Source organism: Syngnathoides biaculeatus, chromosome 8, assembly GCF_019802595.1.
Source record: "Syngnathoides biaculeatus isolate LvHL_M chromosome 8, ASM1980259v1, whole genome shotgun sequence".
Lineage (NCBI taxonomy): Eukaryota > Metazoa > Chordata > Actinopteri > Syngnathiformes > Syngnathidae > Syngnathoides > Syngnathoides biaculeatus.
This window is the reverse complement of record NC_084647.1, coordinates 16,077,432-16,101,895: the sequence shown is the minus strand read 5'-3', so window position 1 is coordinate 16,101,895 and position 24,464 is coordinate 16,077,432. Positions and strand designations below refer to the sequence as shown.

The 24,464-nt window shown below is 43.9% G+C and overlaps 1 protein-coding gene and 1 pseudogene across 2 annotated transcripts in view; one reads left to right on the top strand and one right to left on the bottom strand.

Moving 5' to 3' along the window:
- robo2 (roundabout, axon guidance receptor, homolog 2 (Drosophila)) overlaps positions 1 to 24,464 on the top strand; it is a 377,328-nt gene that overhangs the window by 255,644 nt on the left and 97,220 nt on the right. The gene's annotated exons all lie outside the window — the stretch shown is intronic.
- Positions 12,167 to 12,285, bottom strand: LOC133505447 (5S ribosomal RNA; annotated as a pseudogene).

The following is a 24,464-nucleotide window of genomic DNA, read 5'->3' as shown; positions in this document are numbered from 1 at the left end:
TCCCTGCTAATAGGGAGCTCTTATCTTCTCAGTCCCACAGGAAAGCTGGGCTGCATACCTTCCCCATTGTGAAGATAACCGACCAGCGAATCCCTGGCCAACCGGAACAACCCCAAATAAAAACCCTCCCACCAACTGCACAAGGTCACATCTCGAGCAGTTAACTGCGATCAACTCAACACATAAGCTTCCCACTCTCAAGTAAAATCAGGTTCGGGATGGTAGCTGCCCTCGGGGGAGGACTATCAGAATTGATTGGTTATCCTTGCTTAGGAATGACGGGAGTCTCTCTAAGCGCTTAGCACGCTGACCTGAGAGAGATGAGGCCATCTTCCTCTCAGCTATTTTTCTCGCAAATCTACTTTTCCGTAGCACTCCACTTCCATTCACTTCAGCTCTACCAGCCTGCCAAACGGAAGGGATGCATGAAATGAGATGAGGGCGGTGCCGTTTCCTCTCCCTCCTTTTGTCTCTTTTTTTTGGGTAAAAGAGAAGCATTATGGCCACAGTGTGGTCATGGCATTGCTGCCACAATGTGCAGCTAAAGACTGTGGAAAGAAATAAGGAATAGGGACTTCAACTTAAACGCACTTTCGGGCACTTAAACATGGTCTAAAACCCGCAAAATTTTGGTGGAGAAAAACAAGAGGTCATCGAGAAGAAATAACAAGGGTGGACGACTTCAAATACTTGAGGTCAACAATCCAGAGCAACGGAAAGTGTGGTAAGGAAGTGAAGAAAGGGGTCCAAGCGGGGTGGAACAGTTGGGGGAAGGTGTCTGGTGTTCTATGTGACAGAAGAGTATCTGATAGGATGAAGGGAAAAGTTTATAAAACAGTGGTGAGGGCGGCCATGATGTAGAGATTAGAGACGGTGCCACTGAAGAAGCAACAGGAAGCAGAACTGGAGGTGGCAGAAATGAAGATGTTGAGGTTCTCGCTCAGAGTGAGCAAGACCGATAGGATTAGAAAAGAGCTCATTGGAGGGACAGCCAAAGTTGGATGTTTTGGAGACAAGGTGAGAGAGAGCAGACTTCGGTGTTATGGACATGTTCAGAGGCGAGAGAGTGAGTATGTTGGTAGAAGGGTGCTGAGGATGGAGCTGCCAGGCAAAAGAGCGAGAGGAAGACCAAAAAAAGGTTGACGGATGTTGTGAGGGAAGACATGAGGACAGTGGGTGTTAGAGAGAAAGATGCACGAGATAGGCTTAGATGTAAAAAGATGACACGCTGTGGCAACCCCTCACGGGACAAGCCGAAAGGAAAAGAAGAAGAAGATGGAAAATACATGTGCAAGTTTGGCTCAAGAATCCTGCAAATGGTAACTGTTGCTAATAGCTGTTCGTCAATGAGCGTCCTCTTGTGCTTTTTCAGATCATGGTGGTGCACCCCATGTGTTTTTTTTTTTTTTTTTTTTTTAACATTTGAAGACAAACTTGCAATTTTTGCAAGTGACTGTGCTACGAGTCTCATTTTTGTTTACATATTACCTCACGCTTTAGCGAGGCGTCTATGCCAAAACGTGATCGGCAATTCATTGCGCAGCGGAAAAGTTGACGCATTGACTCATCGGCTGTTTCAATCCCCTTGTCGTTTGATAAGTATTGGGCTAAATTAGGTAGTAGGTAGCATTACCACATCTTAATGTGCAATAGAGCCAAATGATTGGGACGGGATCCTACATCTTGAAAGTAAACGTCAGCTACTGTATACGTGAGCCGCCATATCACTCACAATGTACCTGAGAGACTGAGAAGATTTTATTACCTCATTTCGTTTTACAAGACTATTCACATTTTAGCACACAGACTTTAAAACAAAAAAAAAGTATATAACGCGTTGAATAAACCCCCTATTAATCAACCCCACTGTGGCGCAATGCCGCTGTTTCAAATCATGTGTTTTTGACACGGAGTGTCAAAGAGCTTACACAGCTCACTGAGTTGGCAGGAACAATTTCACTCCCGCCTCGGCTTTTCATGTCGCCCTTAATGGAGAGCGCTACTTCTCATTATGTTCTCATAATTGTACAGAACCGGCCTCTGCGGTCAGGTAACGGATGACAACTTCAAAGGAAAAATGGAAGAATTGCGTGTAAGAGTTGCAGTTTTACCCGAGTGAAGCAATGGTTTTGGCTATCTGTGGACAATCTTTGTGTTCAATCTCACGAAGAGAAGGAGTCTAGACACCCCGTATGTTCACCCGTATAGAAATGCCTTGGCATCATTCTCTGAGCAGGTGCCACCATGTGCAGACTCCACCACCTGGGTCCGGACTAACATGCAGCACAAACATCATCTGGAAAAAGTACTGTCCATATGGAGTTCCTGGATTGGTATAAAGTGAAGAACTTCCTCAAAGAAACAAACCCAACTGTTGGGTAATCTATCCCTGATCCATCTCCAATCACATAACACCTTTCAGTTTATGTACCCGCGTTGTGTTGAGCCTGCGAGTGCATGTCAGTGCACGGGAATTTAAATTGTTTCTCTTGGACGCGGATGAAGGGAATGATAATGGCTAATAGGGATCAGCCAGGCATAAAGGGACGCGGGATGAAGAATGGAAAACGGTCAAGGTTGAGAGAGTGTGTTTCCTTGTGAGGTCAGAGGTTGCTCGGATTAGCAGATGTCAGCGGGAGAGGTGATGCAGGGAGACGAGTTAGCGGTGCACAGAATACATGCGTGGGAATACATTTGTTGCAATATCCCTTTTTGCATGTTTTTGGAATAATTTATAATGTGAGATTAGGTGGTATTTTGCTGTTTTAACCCCATGTTTTCTCTTTTTTCTCCCCCAATGCGTTTGCCCCCCGTCAACAATGCACTTTGGCCTCTAAAGGTAAGTAAAACATCCCCTTTAAAGACATAAAACTACTTAAAATTAAAGCATTTGCATATGTGTTTAACTGGTAGCTCCGTTATACTTGATGATTAAGATGCTGCGGCGTTAATCATTAAGAAACAGGCTAAGGAGGGCAAATGGGCTTCGAATTAATGCCTTTAATAGGATACCCCCTCATATGTTCTATTGCCTCCCAACTTACTGGCTTAAATGAGGATCCCTCTCAGTCCTCCTTGGATGAGGAGTTAATACTTGTTCGGAGGACTTCCGTTAGTATGTGTTTAATCCCATCTGGAATCCTGGGGGAGGGTAGAGGGGAGAAGAGCCACAAAGTTAAAGATCCAATGAAACTGAGTAACACGAGCCTATTTGGATCTTTTGAGAGTATTTGCGGCGGATGCGGCGTGAGGTTATCTGGAATGCGTATCGCTCTTTGAGGCGCGTTTCTTGGCAGCAGATGGACGCTGTTAGTGAGGAGCAGCTGAGAAGTTTGATGAGTCCCTTTGCGGAGATAGGGCAGGAAACCCGACAACCCGCAGCTCCATATGGAGGACGGGGTTGTGCCGTGTCGCGTAGAGGGGTCGTTAAAGTTTTATTTGTGGTGAACCTTCCATCCTCAACAGCTGCTTCAGCCCCATAGTCTTGGGCCCGCAGAGGACAGGACCTGTTCCTTGTGTCCTGCTCCATGACAGCCATAAAAGATGCATCACTTCCACATCAGGAGTTCTCATCTTTTAAGTGGTTGTGGCCAGTTTGATTAAGGTTTTAGAGTGGGGGTTTGTCTTAGCAGTTAGGGTTATGGCTAGGGTACAACTAGGACTAAGATTTCAAGTGAGATTTTAAGAAGAAGCCACATTACGGTTGGAACCTCAAAGCCATGTTTCCTCAAAGCGCTTCAGTTTAGTTTGGTACAGGTTAGGAGTTAAGGTTTAGGGTCAGGGTTAGGGCTATGATACAATTTAGAATCTATAAGTCATGTTTCTTGAAAACAGTTAACTGTAGTTGAGTTTAGGTTAAGGGGTCAGGTTTAGGAATTAAGGGCTAGGGTTCATTGTTAGGGTTAAAGCCACAGTACATTTTAAAAACTATAGGCCGTGTTTTTTCAATGCACTTTAGTCCAGTTCAAATGGGTTCGGGATTAGAGTGAGGATCATTTGTGCACTTTGGAACCTGTAAAAGATGCTTCTTCAAAGCAATTAAATCCAGTTTGGTTAGGATTAGAGCCGCGGGACAGTTTGGAACAGCAATCCTTTGCCTTGTTATGCCTTGGCCAGATTCTTTTACCAGAGTGAGGTTATAACTGTCATTCAAAATGGCTTTTAATCAGTCTTTTTTCTGTAATGAAGCAAGATTTTTAAAAAGGTGTCCTCAGCATTGTTTCTATGTCGTGTAGAGGTAATGCTTCTTTGAGTACAGTGTGTGTAACTCCACCTGTAAGGACAGTATTGTGCGACCCCAACAGAAGATTGGCAATACGTGGTTTCAATTCAAACCACTGCTTGGGTGGAAACATGGCTTTATGTTAGTGTCTTCCTTCACTCTTTTGAATAAATCCTCCCTGTCTGTCACATCCACTGTCTGATTTACATGCTTAGGTTTTCTTTGCCCTACCCCTCCTTGCCATTTTTGCCATTATCTCCCCAGAGAAGAAAGGAGGTAATCTAGACAGTTTCCATCTTCCTGGACTGTAGCCTAATAGCAGCTCATGAGGGCCCCCTTGGTTGCTATGCTCCATCTGGCTCTCTAAGTGGACATGCTGAGCATGTGAGTCTTATTTTTCGGTCCACCAAAGTGAACTCGGGGGGTGAAGTTTTCAACTCTTAGATGAACAACTCAACTTTTAATAAAATCAGAGCTTTTTTTTTTTTTTTTAAATGCCGCTCCAGAGGCATTTGCTGACTTAAGAGGCCGCAAATGACCATCAGTAAACGCCATCTTTCAGCAGCTCCTTTGTGATTGTTGGCTCGGGCAATACAGCAAGTCTTGGATGTCCATCATCCTCTTTGTTTGGACTTTTCCCACTATGAGATCTTCTATCCTTTGTGTGTGCCTCTGTGTTTGTGTGAGTGAAGCCTTCCAAGTCTACCAGCGGACCAACTCTTTCCAGCGTTAGACTAATGTAGCTCTTTGTGTGGTTGGGTAACTGAAATTGAGTCTCTTTTGGGAAGCATTAGGGCATTTGCATGTGGATTCTGGATAAGGTCTTGGCGAGTGGAAGAAATGCAATAAATCTGAAACGTAGATTTCCGGTTTTGATTGGTTACTTGTTCGTAATTTTGATTTTGATGCATTAAACACTTTCCTTAACAGAAATTAAAAAAAAAGTCACTGTTGACAAATTTTTTCCTGCAGTCGTCTGCAAGCTTCATGTTGTGGAATACTGTATGTCTGTCTGAAAGTAAATAATAAAATTAACAATACCAATAATAATAATAAAATAAAATAAATAGATGAATTCTAATTCTAAATTAAATAAATAATATAAAAATAAAAATATTAATACATTAACAACACAGTTGAAAGTGTTTTTTTAGGAAAGTTCTCCTTTGCTCATTTTAAGTTATGATGTTTGAGGTCTAATGTCCTATGTCTACGTACTTGTTGATTCATAAGAAATTACTGGAAATAGGAGAGTTAAATTGGGTACTGCCTTTATTGGATCGCAGGATTACGCAAAAATATTCCGTTTCTGGTCATTTCAGAGTGCTGAACCAGCCTCTGGTCAATCCAACCCACATACAATATTGTTGTTCTTGAAAAATGTATTTACACATGAGGGTTAAAATGAAGTTTTGCATTTATCAGTTAGGAGGTTTCGTTTCCATGTCAATACTACATGGATAATGGCCCATCCCATTTTCATTTTCATGACTGCTTATCCGATGACGCGGTTGAGATATTGTCATCGCCAATTAAATGAAAACATAAAAGTGGATCAAAAAACACAGTACGCACTGTATGTCATTTCCATTTCCCTACGTTAAATTTGGTCGGCACCTTTTTTTTGTTTGCATGTCGTCAGGTTTCCTTCGTCAACGCTTTCATCTCGTTGTCATCTTCATCCTTCGCACATTAACAGCTTGAAATGTTTCCGTCTCTCGTAGTAGACGACAGCTCAGCCATGCAGTGAGCACTTGCCCTCCGTGCCAAAACCACACCTCGCTGTTTACTGTCGGAATAAAAGCTGTAAACTATACAGAAGTTGTTCTGAATTCCCAAGAGTGACCACTTTTGTGTGCGTTTCTCCACATTCGGACTTGCTGTGCAACTCTTCCTTGAGCTGTGAACTTAGCTAAGCGTCCTGGTGGAGCAAGACCTATGTGTCATTTCAATCCTTTTTCTTGACATGGCTTAGCAAGGCGTTCAAGCTACAATGCATTCCTGAAATTGTTGCAGGAGTGAGTCAAGGATAATTGTTATTTGAATATTACGTTGCGAGACAGATTCTCGCAGTCACTTCAGGCCCAGACGCAGCAGAAACTGTCAACCAGACTCTGGAGGATTATTTGGCAATGACGTGCCGTCACCTTTGCATTTTACAGGCGACCACACACTTCCATGCTTCATTTACCGAGCAAAAGCTAGGGTTTGAGGTACAGGGCAAGAAGAGCACACGAGGTGGATTTGTCTGAAGTAGTCCAGATAAACACGCCGGACCTTGTATTGCTTCATTCTTCCAATCGTTTACCAGTTGGCTGAAGTGCTCCTGTGCTCCCTCGCCGTTGCCCTTTGACAGTGTCAGGGGAAAAAGCAACATCAAATGTGTTTTCCTGCCAAACAGTTGGTACAAAGTGAAGTGTTTATTTAACAGCACGCCTTTATCCTACTAAGAAATTGGCCCATTCCTCCGAGTGTTTTTTTTTTTTTTTCTCCTGTATTGCTTTGCCCCCTTTAACGGGAGGATGGTGCGGCCAATTACCCACCGGGCTCATCTATACCTTCCATCGCACATTTTTAACCAGTCGGCGACGTTATGCTAGCGCCCGGCTAATGAGCAAAATTGCGGCAGCCCACATATTCCAACGAGACCTCAATTCAATTTAGGATTACATGATGGCTAATAATGTGTTGGGAACGAGGGGCAATCATCCATACTTGTTTTCATTCTCACGTCGTCTGACTTTTAAGAAGCGGCACGGCTCACTGGCTGGACCTTGTGCGTGGGGAGTGTTTATTTTACTAGGTTCTCCCTGTTGAAAAGGAAGTTTGTTGGCGTCGAGGGCACACTTGGGTCAGACGAGGTCTGGCAATGCCACTGATAGAGCCAACGCAGCATGATCGGGTTACCTCAGTGGTCTCCACGTAGAGTGGATGGCGACAGGATGGGACCACATGTGCTTTTAACCATGGAAAAAAATATCCAGCATACATAGCATCTCGAATGGCTCTTCTTTATGCAACATTTGCACCCTTACTGTCTTCCTGTAGCTAGGAGTGAGCGATATAGGCAAATACAAATATTTTTATCATAAATTTACACTAACAATAATTTCACAAAAGCCTATAAAATGATGTGTATCTGTACTTGTTTCCCAGCACAATTCAGGATTTCAGAAGAGAAACATTTTGTGAGAATAAGTGGCTTGGAAAATAGAAGCATGGATTATTTGAAGTGCTTCACGCATCTTCTACAAACGTTTCATAAGAATATTGTATGGCAGTTATTAACAAAGAATTGCTTTATGTGCAGGCGGAATTCAGGAGAGTATGCCAATTCAGCTTTGCACAATAGTATATTATTTAACATTTTATTAAACAGCAGAATGTAAACAAATGTCCAAAAATTAAGATGACATCACAGGTAAACGATCAAATATTTTAGATGTCATAGACAAGTTTGTCGCTATAGAATGCATTGGCATACAAATTTGACTTGAAACACTGCTGACAGAAATGTTGCTGATGGAATTCGAATGTTTATCTTAGAGAGTACATTTGCTAAATAACTCAGCCAGGGTTTTCTGATGTTTTGCAGATTTTCTCAACTTTTCTTTCATGGAAGTCGTGAATGGTTGGCATCATTGTATACTCCCGTGATGGAAATTAGATTGGCTGGAAAATTTTAAAACTTTTCCATGAGTATGAGTGACATTTAAAAAAAGATTGTATTTTGCGCACACGTGCACACACACACTAATTTCGGTATAAAGTAGGTGAAGTCTTGGCCCCATAGCTCATTGGTTAGAGCATTGGTTTGGTAAACCAGGGTTCCAGAGTTCTTATCTCACTGAGGTCTCCAGTCCGCCTGAGGGGTTGCTTCAGGAAAGGCATCCGGCGTAAAAACTGTCCCAAACAAATATGAGCGTTTCATCTGAGATCACACGCTGTGGCGACCCCTCACGGGACAAGCCGAAAGAAACTTACTTACTGACTAGTAGGTGAAGTCCTGACAGCAAAATATTTTCTTTTATTCCCAGTGGAACGTTTACCAGCTCATATTGGTAATAAAGTACAGGTTTATAAGTAAAGCAGTGGGTGATCGACGACGGGATGATTAGATATAGCTGTGGCAGAAGTAGAGCTGTCCTAACTAGCTAGTCCATTAGCCTTACTAGTAGTCGGGACGACTTTGACAGTTATCCAAAATGGAAAATTATACAGTCAATATACGATCGAAACAGCATGGTCCATTCTCTTCATTTTGCTTCAAAACTGCCGTGTTTGGGAACCCATGACTTACATTGAGTCATTTTCCTGTTGGCCAACAAAAAAAATTATAGCCTACACGTGTTCCATTGAGGTACATAGACTTGTTAAATTTCTAAACGGCTGTAAAAGTTGGACTGCGCACTAGTTTGTAGGCAAGAGTACATTGTACTTCCCACTCAGTTATGTGACTGAATCATGTCCCCTGACAATGGAAAATTAGGACACTGCGCACTTCCTCCTTTCTCGCTTCATGTATATATAGCCAACTGTACCTGTAGCCCGTTATGTTTAGGAATTATATGGTTAAGGATTAGGGTCATGGCCAGTACCGTTTCCCTGTTCTATTAGAGGAACGTTTAGGGGAAATGGTATAGTATTTGGGTGGGGTTAGACGTGCGTATAGGAAAGCAAATGCGGGGTCTATAATGGTCCCTTTCAATGCTACATTAAGCCGATTTTGCCCCTGGAGTGCATTCTCCTCCTTGAAAGCTTCGGTGTGAGAGGCCTTCAGGTGAGAAACTACAGGCTGGCATCTCCATCTGCATCCCCGGTGACTCACCTCATCTCGCAGTCTCGCAGTCAAGAGCTCACCGAGGTGTAATTAGCTCGCCGACGCAGAACTCGAGCGAAGCTACTTTATTTCGCGCTGAGTGTGGAAACGAAGCCCGTGGCAGCTTGGTTACACAAATAATGTGGCGCTTGTGGCAGGCGGCCACCGCAATCTTCGCTCCTTTATTTATCCACTTACTCATCCGTCGGGTCACTTGCTTTGCTTGCTGGCCTCGCTTCTGACACGTAATCAGATTTAGCGCAATGGATAGAACCGCCTCGCTTTACCCTTCGGCCTCGCTCTGCTTTTATTTGGTGTTTTCAATCATTTGGTGCTGAATGTTGTTGCTTTTTTATGTCAGCTTTAGTGGTTCTCGGTGGTTTTTGTGCATGTCTACACGAGTACAACACTTTTTAGAGTCTGCAAAACAAGGCTTAGGGTTGCGAATTGGAGTCTCAAACGTGGCTTTAGGTTTCAAGCGTGGGTAACTGTTTCAAAGTGGGAGAGGGGCGGGGGTTAAGGCAGAGTTTGTGTTCCAAGTCTGATTCCGGGTTTCAAACATGGGTACGGGTCTCAAATTTTTATGGTTAGGGTTTCAATTCAAGGTTTCAATCTTCTGTAGTTGTTTCGATTGATGGTTTTGAGCTTGGCATAGGGTTCCAAAATAGGGTCTGAAGCTTTTTGCCTCTTTTGGATTTCATAAAGCAGTAAAGTAACTTTTTCACCAAATTGAGATGGTTTTCCCTTAATTTCGGCAACAGTAATTAGCGTTAGGGGGGGTGGGTCAAAAGCCGTAGGCTAAAATGGACCCAAGTGACCTGTCCCATCCTTCTTCCTGATGGCTCCTTTAAGGGAGCAGCAGGGAAGAAGGAGCGCCGGATTGTCGGGAAGGACACTTGGAGCAGGATGGGTGGTGGATAGGGGGTGGATTGGGGGGGGGGGGACCACAGACAGGACCAGACCAGACTTCCAGCTATGATGGATCGAGGGGAATAAAAGAAAGAATAAAATGATTCATCACTTGGGAAAAGGTATTAGTGTGATTGAAGGAGCGTGAACGGGGCGGGAGATGCAGTTAAAAGATGTATGTCGGAGAAAAAGAAGGTATTAATGCCGGACAGCAGATGGAGGGAATTCTGCGGGTTTGTTAACTCATCACAAGATGGGGGCGAGGAATAGCTTGTCTTTTGTCTTATCCCCATGCGTGGCCTTCAAAGCGCCATTTTTTTCCTGCGGGTTTTAGGGGGATTAGGAGTTTTTGCAAAGGCGGTCCGGGGGTTAAAGATGAATGCTTGTTCGTTTGAATCCAAGATGGTCATTATCATTCCCACATGGTGCCTCCAGATAAAGACCCCCATTTCCCCACCCCGAAGCCAGACGGTTTTGTTGTCTGTCCCGTTTTGTCTTTTGTCTCTTCATTTTCTCAGAAAAGTGCGATAGCGCTTGCTTAGCTTTGTGTCGACATCCCGCTACGGCAGCCCGAGGCCTCTCAAAGCCGCCCAACGTTCAGTCTGTGGGCTCATTTGCACTATCAATAAATTCATCACGTCCTGTGCTAAACATGCGCTTTGAAATACATCTGGACGACAATTATGTTTGTGATTAATGCTCCAGTCGCCCAACAGAAAATTAATCTCGCCTAATTGTGGTGTATGCCGTGATTAATTGTTGAATAAATGAAGTGGGTTTTTTTTTCAAATGAAACACAACCTTTTGTTTCACAATATTGGAGCTTTTCTGCCAGCCAATTCATTCACGTAGTTGTTGTATTTCTGTCTGACCTGTTTTTTTTCAATATTTCGCGCAATTGTTTGTCTCCCCTCTTTTATTCTACCACGTGCCTTTTAATGCGCACTTTAGAAAATCTATAATTTATTTTTGAGCCATGGTTTTTTTTTAAATGACTTTTTTGTGCGCCTTTTTAATCTTCCAGTGGGTTTTTAAATACTGTTTTAAAAGAAAAAAAAATGGTATTGGACTGTACTGTGACCCAGCCATTATTTCGGACTTTGCCCGACACTACAACAAATGTTTTTCCATCTGTTGCCTTGGTAGCAAATCATAGCCTTTAAAACAATTTCTCACATGGATTCCCCTAATGGCTATCTGTGTCTCATTCTTCTCCAATCATAGCCCAGGCGCGATTCTTGCCTGTCGGTCTGCGTTAAAACGCCCCCAGTTAAAGGTGGGCCTTGTCTGAATGGAGCTGGAAGAAGCTCTTCGATGGCAGATGCCAGCTTTTGTCGGGTCATTACCCGAGTTTGTCACTCTATGTTTCCCTTTTTCGGTATAGCAATTGCAGTCTGCCCAATGAGGCAAATGCAGTTTGAAAATAACAATAGGAAAAAAGTCCTCCTCCCATTTCATATTACGTTACTTTTTAGTCTTTTTACTAAGACCAACTCCCCCACTCATTTTTATATCCTTAGGTTTAGACGACATAAATCGGAGGCCGACTCGGTAGCTTGCTAAAACATGCCATTTTGTGCACATGCACAGTGACGCATGTCGGAAAAGGCCAGATTGGTCCAACTGACTGTCAGTCAGGTGACCAATTTCATAGTGAGGATGATACCCCAGTATCTACGTTTTAATACCATGCAATATACCCACAGTGCCATTGCGGTTGACCAGTAGATCGCGATCGACGCATTTAACACCCCTGATGTCTGGATTCCTGACAATGTCTTCAATTTATAAAACTAAACAAATTAAAACATTCTCACTTTTATTTTTGCTCAAACAGTTTGAAGCTTCCTCTGTTTGCTCAACTTAATATGTGCTGCTATGATTAAGCATTGATTCAGGCGTGTGATCGATTTCTTTCCAGCAGCTTGAGGTCAATGTTCAAAACATTACTGAGATTAGTCTCCTCCGCTGGACTGGGTAGCCTGTGCAAGTCCAAGGTTGAACCATCACAACAGTCCATAGACAAATACACATTTTTAACCGTTTCCAAGAGTCTTAATGGTCAAAATACCTCACGGATCTTCTTCTTTTCCTTTCGGCTTGTCCTGTTAGGGGTCACCACAGCGTGTCATCTCAGATGAACGCATATTTGTTGGCACAGTTTAACGCTGGATGCTGTTCCTGACGCAACCCCTCTGCATTTAGCCGGGGAGAAAAGCTTACAGCACCTGGTATTTCCAGGCAGTCTCCCATCCAAACACTAACCAGGGCCAAACCCGCTTAGCTCCCGAGATCTGACGAGATCAGGCATTCTCAGGGTAGCATGGCCGTAAACTCAAAATACCCTAAGGATAAAAAAATAATTATAATACAGCACCCGAGTTGGAGAGAAACCTGTTTTGTGGGCGCCGTCATATTAATTGGCCCTTCCTGGAAAATTTGGAATTTTCAAAAACAAGTAGCCCACAAGAGATTTACAGAGTTGTGTCGTTTCAGACGTGATGGATGGGCGGCCAGGGCACTCAAATGAGCTGGCTATTTGTATACAAGTCATTAAAAAGTCAAGTAGCCTTCAAGTCCGGCATCAACCACTCTCTAGCAACATGCATTTTCTAATAGATGATACCCTCCGTAGAAGGATCACGGTGGTTCATTTATCTTCATCAGGTTCCATCACAATGGAGGCCTCCTGATCCCCAGGGATGCTTTCCCCCCAAATTCTGGACATCTCTCCTTTATCGCTTCTAACTTCCCCCGAAGGCTGGATGCATATTCTCATCAAGCGTTACAGAGAGAAGCACCTGATGACAGGTGGAATTGCATCCTATTATGCTAAAGCAGTTTGGTTTTTCCGTTGGTAAGCAGACAGTGGACACGAATGGCTGGAGTTGGGGGGGGTGTTAGGCTGGCTACAGTGCACTGGAGCGTACCCAAGGCCAGTATAGCCATGTTGTGGCGCCAGTATATTTCCCCTGGAATGGTTTGGGGTGACACAAGACTGAAATGGCAGGCGGCGGCCAATTAATGGACCTGTCAACACAGCTATCCTCACTTGGAGTTTACCACTTTACCATCATTTTCTCCACATGCGCGCTACGTGCCTACGTGCACGCCCGGCCTCTCATCACTCAAGCTGAATGGATGTCAGGCAGCGGTAAAATTAGACCGTCTCCCTCGTGATGGTAGACTGTCATGGCGGAGATGGAGGGAGGGGTGAGTGGTTCAGTCCCAAGGCTTTATTTTATTATTTTTTTTGTAGACAGCCATTTATAGGCGTTTTAGTGTTTGACATGCTCTGACACCCTGTCAGAAAAGCTCAATAACCTACAAACAAGCAAATGCTCGGTTGAAAAGGTATCGGCAAATCACAACAGAAGGCCGCCACTCTCAAAGTTGCCCAACTGTTAAATGAGGTAGCTCTATCTTTACATCTCCAAAGTGGTGTCAATATTTTTTTGTACTCGGGTCAAATATTTTTTGCACTAAGTACTTTTAAACTCTTGTTCAGGAATGGCGACTCTTGTGTTGATGGATAATAATTACAAAACATACAACAAGTACCGATAACATGCTTGTCACACAAGTGCCATTTGGAAACACACAGGTACTAGAAGGACTGAAATAAATTCCGACCAACCAGTGTTCCACTCTAGTAATGTTGCGTCAGGACAAATTCTAATTCAATACCATGTTCAGTGTTTCAATTTTAGTACAGTTCAGTACAGTGCAAACAATTTTATACTCACTTTGCCTCTGTTTTTATACATTTTCCTTGGTAATAAGCTTGTTTTTCTTCTAAAAAATTAGAAGCAGCAACTCCTGGACATTCTTAAACCTTGTAGGACTGTACTTTTTGTAGCTACAGTTAGTTGTTGCCGTAATCCAGAGGTTTTCATACCTTTTTCAGCATGCCCCCCTTTTTGGAAATTAACTTTTCCGCAAACCTTCATCTTGAAACTTGAAAACCAAGGAGGATTCAAAAAATTTCCAACCGGGGGGCTTAAACAATATGCCCCCAACCCCGTTATGATAGGCCCTCAAGTTTGAAAACCACTGCCATATTCCAATATCTTTTGATATCCTCTCACATTAAATGAGCTTCGCCAGCTAATTAGCACAATCGTTGTATTAACAACTAGATCAGTAGCGAAGATGCCCCCCTTTTCCACTGAGGACTGCTGCAAAGGATGTCAGTCCTGGAAACAAAAATTGGACTGTCTGGAATTCTATCTGGATGTAAATGGACAGTCTGGGAATGAAACCACTTTATCGATGCCACAAAATGCTGAGCAGAAGTGAGATAACAGACAGCCAACACACAGCACACTGACACACAACTCACTCCCTACTAGCCTAAATTTGCCACACTTGGTCTGACGGTACGGTGAAGGCTATTGTCAATATTGGAGTCCAGCCCACAGCAGGCCGAAATCTTCCTCCCATCCACCCTTGCCTGAAACCACCGTCCACGAAGAACCAAAGGGCCCCTCCTCCGCTCATGAAGAATCGTATCTGCGAATTTGACGATCCGCTGATGTCTTATTTTAAATGCTGATGAGGTGTTTTTTTTTCCATCCAAGGCGTTTATCCTCACAAGGGTCGCGGGAGTGCTGCAGCCTGTCCGAGCTATCTTCGGGCAGGAGGCGAGATACACGTGAACTGGTTGCTAGCCAATTGTGAGGCACATATAGACAAACCAACATTCACACTCACGTTTACACTTAAGTCATAAGTAATTAACCTACCATGAATGTTTTGGGGATGTAGGAGGAAACCGGAGTGCCCGGATAAAAGCCACATGAAGAACATGAAAACTCTTCACAGGTGGGACCGGGATTTCAATCCCGCTCTTCAGAACTGTGAGACAGACGCTCTGACGACCATCATGTTGCGTCAGGAAGGGCATAAAGACTGTGCCAAACAAATACGAGCATACATCTGAGATGACACGCTGTGGTGACCCCTAACGGGACAAGCCGAAAGAAACGTACTTTTTTAAATTATTTGTAAGTATTTTTAATCTTGTAAATGATAATACATTTGCTTTTCTTTGCTTTGTTTACTGAAGAGTTGTTAGTGGCACAGCATTTTGTTTCTTTATAGCAACATTGCTCACCAACTCCCAAAGTGTCTCTTTATCAGACGGCTGCCCAAAGTGAGGTTGCCCTCTCCTTTACTTTATGAGGCTTTAAAAGTCCGCCGCCGCATCCCCTTACTCTCCCCCGTGACGGGTCACCCTGCGGCATCCCCTCTGCCGTGGTTAAATGTTTAAAAGCCCTTTTTCCCCTTCAGCTTTTACTGTTTGTTTGCCTTTTTATTGTTTTACCATGCCTGTAATTTATACGGCGTGTTAGAATATTACAGCCTTTGTCCTTTTTTTATCCTTTCTTTTATATCTGAATGGTTTTCTACTGTGTTTGTGCACTCAAATGAGGATGAATACCTGGCCACATGCTCGGCCTACCATTTACGAGTCTGTTGATCCAAACAGTGAGACTGTATTTCCCCCTAGACGTTACCTTCTATTTTTCTCCTCTCATTATTCTGCTTGACTCTATGTTTTGTCTCCAGTCGTTTCATGTAAACAAGGTGGGCTCGTCCTTGCACAATCTGACACTTTCATTCACCCCATAAACGTTGCATTGATTCACAGCTGGTAACTCCGAGACGTGTCCACGAGCAAAAATGGACAGGCCTCCAAATCTGCTCATTAATAGCGAGGCCGGGATGTTGAGAGTGTGGAAATGTCCTCCAGGCTCCATTGATTTCACCGTCTATGTGTTGCATACTGATGCCAGCAGCTGTTGTGAATGTCCAGGAGCCCGAGTGGGTCCACACATTGCTGTCTCCACAAAGTACCTTGGCCACTTTCCACTCCATTTCCACTATCGTCCACCTCCAGTGAGGTGGACTGAGTGCGCAAGGTCCGTGTTTGGGTTTTCACCACCTGTCAGTATCATGCAGAGTATCATGCACGCAAGCAAAAAGATTCTCGGAGAAAGCTCTGGCCACCTATTTTTATCTAATACCTTCAATTGGTACTGTGGGGAGTCTGGATGGAGACAAATGGCTCATTAGGATCCACTAAATCACTCTTGATGTCAAACGCAAACAGTCGTGACCCGTTTGACCCCTTACCGGCACCCTCTGCCAGGGAGGAAACTTAACCTCCCGAGGTGAAAGGTCAGCTAAAAGAGTTAACAGAGCCGCACCTGACCTGACCTCTCTGTGACCCGAGAGAAAGATCGGTCGCGACTTCAGTGCTCCTTAATCTATCATGCCAAAACCTTACATTCTGGAAAAGGAGTGATGGTGACGCCTTACCAAACTTGTCAGTGTTTGTTGGCTGACTATCTACCAAGCTCTTAAACTACCCAACTGACTCTGTATCTAGATTAGTGTCTCAATAACTACCAACAACATTTTCATGCTTGGTGGTGAAAATCTCTTATTTATGTAAATTTGATCATTAACGAAATATCCAACTGACCAAATAGCTTTCCATGCTAGCTTACTAGCTAGCTCACCAACAAACTACGGAACTGACAGACAAACAGCAACGTGAGGCAAAACTTAATTTAGTTCTTTTATATTATAATAGTTATGATCTTACTTTCTTGATAATTTAAATAAGGACTGACTCATTGACGAGCGGAATAACTAGCTAGCTCATTAAGACTGTCATCCATTAAGTATGGAACAACCAACAGCAACATCGCAGTTAGAACTGACTAAGAAGCTAGTTAACCAAATAAGTTGCCCACTTGCTAGCTCACTAACAATCTAAGTAACTGATTAACTCACACCAACCACACCCTTTAATATAAATATTGTTTGAGTTTTTTGGCAGGAACAGCTTTGTTCAAAGAGTTCGGCACTGCCAACCCGTTTTTTTAGCCTTGCGGCTCCGCGTCTGGTTGCAGACCTTTTCCCCGCCTCGGGGGAGTCTCCTTCCACTTCATCCTCCTGCTGTTGCCACCCGGTGGGGAACAGAGGAGCCCATATTGAGCCACTCTTGTTTGGCCAGAATCCATTCCACCACGGCCGCCGCCGACTACGCTAATTATAGTACATCACAAATGGTAATAGACGAGTCCTCGTTAGTGACTCTCCTGCCATTGAAAGATGCACAAACAACACACCAGAGGGGCCACCGATTGGTCCGAGCTGCCCTCTTTCATAAGGCGGACTTCACAGCGATCTGGTGAGGGGGTGGGTGGGGGGTTTCTGTTAATTGCCCATGCAGTTCCACATAGCCGAGCCCACCACCAAACAGACATATGAAGCCCTCAAACCCCAAACCAAACTGCACAGGCGTGTTAATTCTACGATTCAATGATCAAATTGGCCCAGCATCTATTTTTGGTCTCTCCGCAAAACAAGTCCTAATGTGATGACATTGCAGAAACGAGCTTCTCTCCATTTTGCTATAAACACTGGAGACTATTTGAAATTCTGAACGGGAAGTATGATGCTGTCTGAAGTGTTGCAGTAAAGCGTCCGACATTACAACATTTAATGTGTTGTCACAAAATTAGCCTCGTTAAGGCAAGAGTTCATTGGAAATTCGTTGATGCTTTCACAAGTGAGAGGAAAATAGATCTAATATACAGTCTGATGATCAAATCCATACGTTTTAAGGTGCTTCTTCTTCTCTCTGAATTAGACCTTGATTTTCCCTTCCATCAGGCAGATCCAGATGATTTATGGCCATGAGGAGGGGTTAGGGTTTAAGCCACAGTAAAGTTTGGAACGATTGCCAGTTTTGTTTGTGTCTAACCTAAATAACTGAACCACAAAACATAAAGCTCAAAACCCTTTATCATGAACACAACACCCCAATCATCAAACCCAAAACCCGTTAAATTCAAATTTCTAAAAGTTCAAAACTCTAGTCCTTTAAACACCAAACACATAACTGACCTCAAAGCCATTTGAGATCAGGAGGATTTTCTATTCACTCAATTGGCTGGCAACCAGTTCACGGTGTACCCCGCCTCCTGCTCCAGCACTCCCGCCACCCTCGTGAGGATAACCGGCTCTGAAAATGAATGAATGAATAAACGCTTGGAAGCACTGGAACAAAAAAATGCTTCAACTTCAAACATTTCACTGGGTGATGTCACAGGAAAACTATGAATACCGCATACCCTATACCCAAAACTATATTGTGTACTCTATACCCTATACCAGTGATTTCCAACCTTTATAGAGCCAAGGCACATATTTTACAATTTAAAAATACCACAGCACACCAACAAAAAATAAAAATGTTAAATGGTAAATGTCACCAAAAATGGATCGATTAATTACTATATGCATTTCCTGCCATTTAATAGAAGAGGATTTTTTTTTGTTCTGTCTGTCATTGTGCCTAACATGCATAAATAGATGAATAAAGATACATTATTTCTTGAAATAAATGTTTTTGTTCTTTTAGTAATTACATAAAATTGGATAACTTCACATGGCACACCTGAAGAGCGCTCACGACACACTAATGTATCCCGGCACACTGTTTGGGACTCACTGCCCTATACCACTTCCCCAAAACACGACCCTTAAACATAATGTCTCTGCGGTCCCCAAAACCATAACCCTAACCCATCAAATGGATTTACGCGTAGGACACGCATGTAACCCCACCTGGTCTCTCTTTATTTATGTCTTCAAAGTGATACCTTTCCACAGAATCCCATTAGATTTCATTATCGTTTCTGTTTGATTTGCTAGCTGCAGAGTGCAAGAGACAGCAAGGAGTCAAGAAGGAGATTAGCCGCCGCTTTAATTGTGTCGTGCTTTACAGTGGGCCTGTTTTTCATCACATCGATCGGCAGGGAGAAATCATAATAAGATAGCGAGGTGGGGGGAGGGCTAACGCGACGCGGGAGGGAAGGAAGAGGCGGCGTACGAGCGGGCTCTTGTTACTGAAGGAATGATGTATCGATCGGGTCTGACAGGCTGCCGCGGAGTCGATCAATCGCTCCGTGAGATAGAGGATCCTGTTAGGAGAATCTAGCGGCTCGTCAAAGGGCGCTCAGACATCGGGTGATGGGAGGGAAATTAACTCATCAGGAAAACGGCCGAGATGGATGGACGCACGAGATGAATGCGAGAGATCATGTGTAAATCCATACGGCAACTGTAGTCCACTTATCGAAAAGGTAAACCTGATCATCCTGCGTCACCGACTCTCTGTCCACCCTAATGCAGGGAACATTTTTCTTTAACGAGGAAGCCCTTAAACCACAAATCTGTCTTTCCTCTGTTTTTGGGGGTAAAAGAAGATAAGTGAAAGTCACCACAGCCAGGTGATTAAGTACCAACTACTCAAGTGGCCACATTATTGGTTTTAGAAACTAAACAACCATGATCCATCGTGGCGCTCCAGCATCTGTCCAGGCCTTCTTCCCAACCCCCTACCAACCAAGATGGAGTCCTCCGTGCCTCACCTTTCCCAAGCTAATTGATAGCCCGCGTGTTCATTTGAGTGCCCGCTATTAATGAAGGTGACAGCTTGACAGCGAAGCGAGGGCTCGTGGGAGAACGTTTCGAGGTGCTTGACTGAAGACGAGACACAGCCATTAGTTTTCAAGAAGGTGTCATCTCGGAAGCCGTTTCTGTCTTTAACGTGTTGCCGTGGACGAGCCCCTGTTAGCTGACAATTTTAACTCGGCTTTTCAGTTTAGCCACGCTCAGTTACCGCTTATACGGATTTTCATCCGATTGTGGATTTCTTTTTTTGTTTTGGAGACAAGGTTCGAGAGAGCAGACTTGAATGGTTTGGACATGTTCATAGGCGAGAGAGTGAGTATATTGGTAGAAGGGTGCTGAGGGTGGAGCTGCCAGGCAAAAGAGCGAGAGAAAGACCAAAGAAAGGGTTGATGCATGTTGTGAGGGAGGACATGAGGACGGTGGGTGTTCGAAAGGAAGATGCACGAGATAGGCTTAGATGGAAAAAGATGACACGCTGTGGCGATCCCTAACGGGACAAGCTGAAAGGAAAAGAAGAAGAAGTGGGTTTTTTTTTTTGTACAAATATTCTCTGTAATCATAACTTCACTACTGTAGTCAACCTAGTAGTAGGTTAACTACTTGGTTCACTACTACTTGTTTATTTTGAAATATGTAAAAAAATCTGAAGAACAAAAATACATTTTACCATCTGTTACATGGAGTGTAACTGTTTATGATAACATTGCAAAGTAAAAACAAAAACTTTTCCATTTTTGTTCTTTTTTACCCACACAGTGATCATATTTAGAAGGGAAAGAACTAACTTAGCTCAGCTCCAACTTTTATGGGATCAAAACGGGTTTCCAAGGGGTTTCTAGCAAGAACCAACGTTTAAAAAAAAAAAAAAAAAAAAAAAAGCTAAAAAGATAACTGAAAATTGCACCTTACTTGTATCATTTTTTGTTTAATGCATTTGCCATAAAGAATTCTGGCGGCACGGTGGCTCAGCTGGAAAGGGTTGGTCTCACAGTTCTGAGGTCCCGGGTTCAATCCCAGACCCACTTGTGTGTAGTTTGCATGTTCTCCCCGTGCCTGCGTGGGTTTCCTCCGGGCACTCCGGTTTCCTCCCACATCTCAAAAACATGCAACATTAATTGGACACTCTAAATTGCCCAAAGGTGTGATTGTGAGTGCAGCTGTTTGTCTCCATGTGCCCTGCAATTGGCTGGCAACCAGTTCAGGGTGTACCCCACCTTCCTCCCCGTTGACAGCTTGTATAGGCTCCAGCACTCCTGCAACCCTTGTGAGGATAAGCGGCTAAGAAAGGAATGGATAAAGAATTCTTGGAGCCAAAATCAAGTACATAAGGTGACTTTTGTTAATATCTTGCTCCTCCAAATATGTTTTGTCATTATTGTTAAACCGCACTGGATCACGTGCCCCAGATCTCAACCAATAATCAATACAAAACTGTCACGACAGTCAACCAATACAAATCTTTGCAGCAGTTTGCCTGTTATATATATTTATATTACTTCACTATTTGAAAAATTTAAAAAAAAAAGTACAAAATTAGATTATGTTGCCCTTTTATGGTATGATAAAAACAAAAATTTTCCCCATGAGCTGGTTGCATACATCTCGTTCTAATGATGAGATTTGGTTTAGCCGTAAGACTTGTTGGTCCCTCGCACCCATTTTGGATTCATGCTTCTGTCCCCCCCAGTTGCATTTAACCTGTGTAATTGCTGGCATAAATAGCCCATGCATTTACAAAGTATGGCCAACCATGAAGCCATTATGATAATAGCCAACGAGCAATTTGTTGATCGACTAAAAGTCACGTGAGCGCATTTATGCTGTGAAATTATCTCCGTTAATGACAGCTTTTTAGCGTGCCCTGTGACGCTTTTGTTTGTTTTGCGTTCGTGCAAAACACAACACTCGACACGGTGGTTGCTCGTCACCTCTCCCCTCCCCGGCGCATGTTGAATTCAGAAGTGGGGAAGGCACGTTTAGGCGACTCAGCCGTGGCCATCTTGCCCCACTTTTAAACCCCCAACATAGGACTAACACGCCTTCCGCCCACTGGCGACTTTCATTCATGGAAAAAGGTTCATGAAAGTGGCGTTTTTTTATTTTCATTGTTTTCTCCACTGAGGGGTGGAAAACAACATGGAGGAAGCGGTCATGCATGCGCAGCTCACAGCTCTTCATTTAAAACCCCTTTTTTATGGAGGAGATTTGTTTTTTTTCCACACTCCCCCCACGTTCAGACATGCGTTATGAAAAATACAACTCTGTCTGCCATGATGGCGCCGGTTAATCAGTTATTCATGGTTACAGGCTGAATATTGAATGAAAAGGAAGAGCAAAAACCACTCCCTGTCTCTCTTCATGGCTCCTGACTCGTATTGAGCACCGATGTCAATAATATTGGAAGAAAAGTCGCTCAAATTGCATTTGCTGTTCAATGTTAATCGAAATTGAATATGATCAGCTCGTCTTTGCTAATCAAATGGTATCAATCAGTGTCGTGTAGGCACAGCTTCGTAATGAGTTGCAGCCATTGGGACTCTTTTAAGTGGAGGTGGCAGGAATGACTGGGGTAGTAACTCAAGCTAAGTTATGCCGGCGAGGTCACAAAATAGATGGACTAGATCGGTCGATACAGCAGCCAGTAACAAAGTTGAAGGAAAAATCGGACGCGATGAACCCGGGGAACCTCAACCGGTTTTAGTGGGGTGTGTGATCCTGCGAGTTTTAGAATCGATCAACTGTGGGTACAGGTAGCAAGGCTACATCTTGAGAGCAAAAAATATGATGAGTAGCAAATAGGGCAAGACAGGACAGCACCAAGGAGCCAAGCTGTGGTACTGGTTTTGTGGTGGGTGGGTCTTTAGTTTGGGTTGAAATAAGAGAATCCCAAGTTTCCGTGCTTTAGTTTCCATCCAATTGAGGCGAAGCTCTCAATTTACCAGTCGCTCTACGTTCCTACCCTCACCTCTGGGCACGAGCTGTGGGTCGTGACCGAAAGAACAAGATCCCGGATACAAGCGGCCAAAATGAGTTTCCTCCACAGGGTGTCCGGGCTCTCCCTTAGAGACGGGGCGAGAAGCTCGGTCATCCGGGTGGGGCTCAGTGTCGAGCCGCTGCTCCTCCGCATTGAGAGGACCCAGATGAGGTGGCCGGGGCATCTGATTCGGATGCCTCCCGGACGCCTCCCTGGTGAGGTGTTCCGGGCACGCCCCACCGGAAAGAGGACCCGGGGACGACCCAGGACACGCTGGAGAGACTATGTCGCTCGGCTGGCTTGGGAACACCTCGGGATCCCTCCGGAAGAGCTGGAAGAAGTGGCTGGGGAAAGGGAAGTCTGGGTATCTCTGCTGAAGCTACTTCCCTCGCAAACTGACCCTGAAAAGTGGTCGATAATGGATGGATGGATGGATGGATGGATGAAGTTTCCATGCTGGTTTCCTGGGCTTTGTGGTGTGTTTTTTGGGGCGGGTGGGAGAGCGCCACGGTGTCTTGACAGCAATCCGTGCCATCAAAGAGCCTAGAGTGATGCAAAGAAGCGCCGCGTTCTGCTCAGGAGGCGTTTGAAGGGAAAGATAAGGTGCGCCGTGACACTCGTTTGAAGGGAAAGAAACTAGGGTGTGTAGAAGTGTGTTGAGTGCACATTGGATGCAGTTCCAGTGCGCATTTCTGGAGTTAACAGCTGCTAGGAGGCACAACTCCGATGCAATCTTAAAGCAGTGAACCCCTGCTATCCGTGGATGAGAGGGAATGAGACATTTTGTGAAAATCTGTAAATAATTGACACGCCTCAAGAGGGGGGTTCATTATCGCATATCGATGCGGGTAGATGGAAGCAAAGTACTTTAAATGTTGTATGACGTCTACTGGAGTTCACATTTTCAGAATGGCAAGATATGGAGTTAAAAGAAGACTTAATGGTATTCCGTTTGGATCAATTTATTTATTGTGGTCCGTAACAACACAAACAAGAAACCACCAGCAAAGCACTAATATCATGCATCTAGCAAGTACACAATTAAGAATTCATCTTACATAAACGAGACTATTCATTAGTTAACTCGACATAAACAAACCCCCTTGCAACGAGGCTCATCAATAGAATAAATGGTGACTTTACACACGGGTAAACCAATATGCCCACTCGATGTTACAAGTCATTGCAGTAATCTTTTGGCACTTAAACACAATTATGAACATTAGGAAATGTAGGCCAATTGTAATGCTAAAGCAGAGGTGGAACAAGGTAATCACTTTGAAAGTCACAAGACTCAAGTTTCGAGTCAAACCCCAAGTCGTGACAGGAAAGTCCAGAGTCAAGACACTAGTCCTAGACTTAAAAAGAGGATTTTTGACTTGAGTGAGGACTGACCTGTCCAACGACTTGACTTGGTACTTGAGAGCAAAGACTTGAAACTGATTTTTGACTTCCAAAGCAAGGACTAGGTTCCACCTCTTTGGTAAAGTAAAGTAAGTGGGCAATATATAACTGTATGGGGGGCAAACACAAATCTGCCCGTTGGGATTTTAGGAGTCCTGACAAAGCAGGACCTCTGAAACCCAGATGAACAAAAAAACATTAAAGATTAACAGAGGATAATTTCCAAAAGAAACTGATGCAAACAGGCAGGGTTGACAGTAATGATTTTTTTGTTTGTTTTATTGTCCTGTTCGACTGTTAGATCAACGCCCCCCTAGTGGTGGCTCACTGTAGTACTTTAATTCATTTTGTGACAGTGCAAAAGACCAATATGTTCGAATCCTCGGCACTTTTGTAGCACTCTTTGACCGTATTGGATCTCATTCGATGTGCGAGTGAGTCTCCAACAGAGAGAGCTGATAAAACTGCACGCGCTAATTGGGTTTTACAGCCGGCGCAAACTCACAATGCTCTTTCATTACCCAGGGGCAGCACGTCTACCGGTTCCTCTGTTCTGACATCAAGGAGTAGGGGAGGGTTAACGCACGTATATAGCGTGGTATTCTTTCTATGTACGTGCGCACGCATTCCGTCCCCTTCTA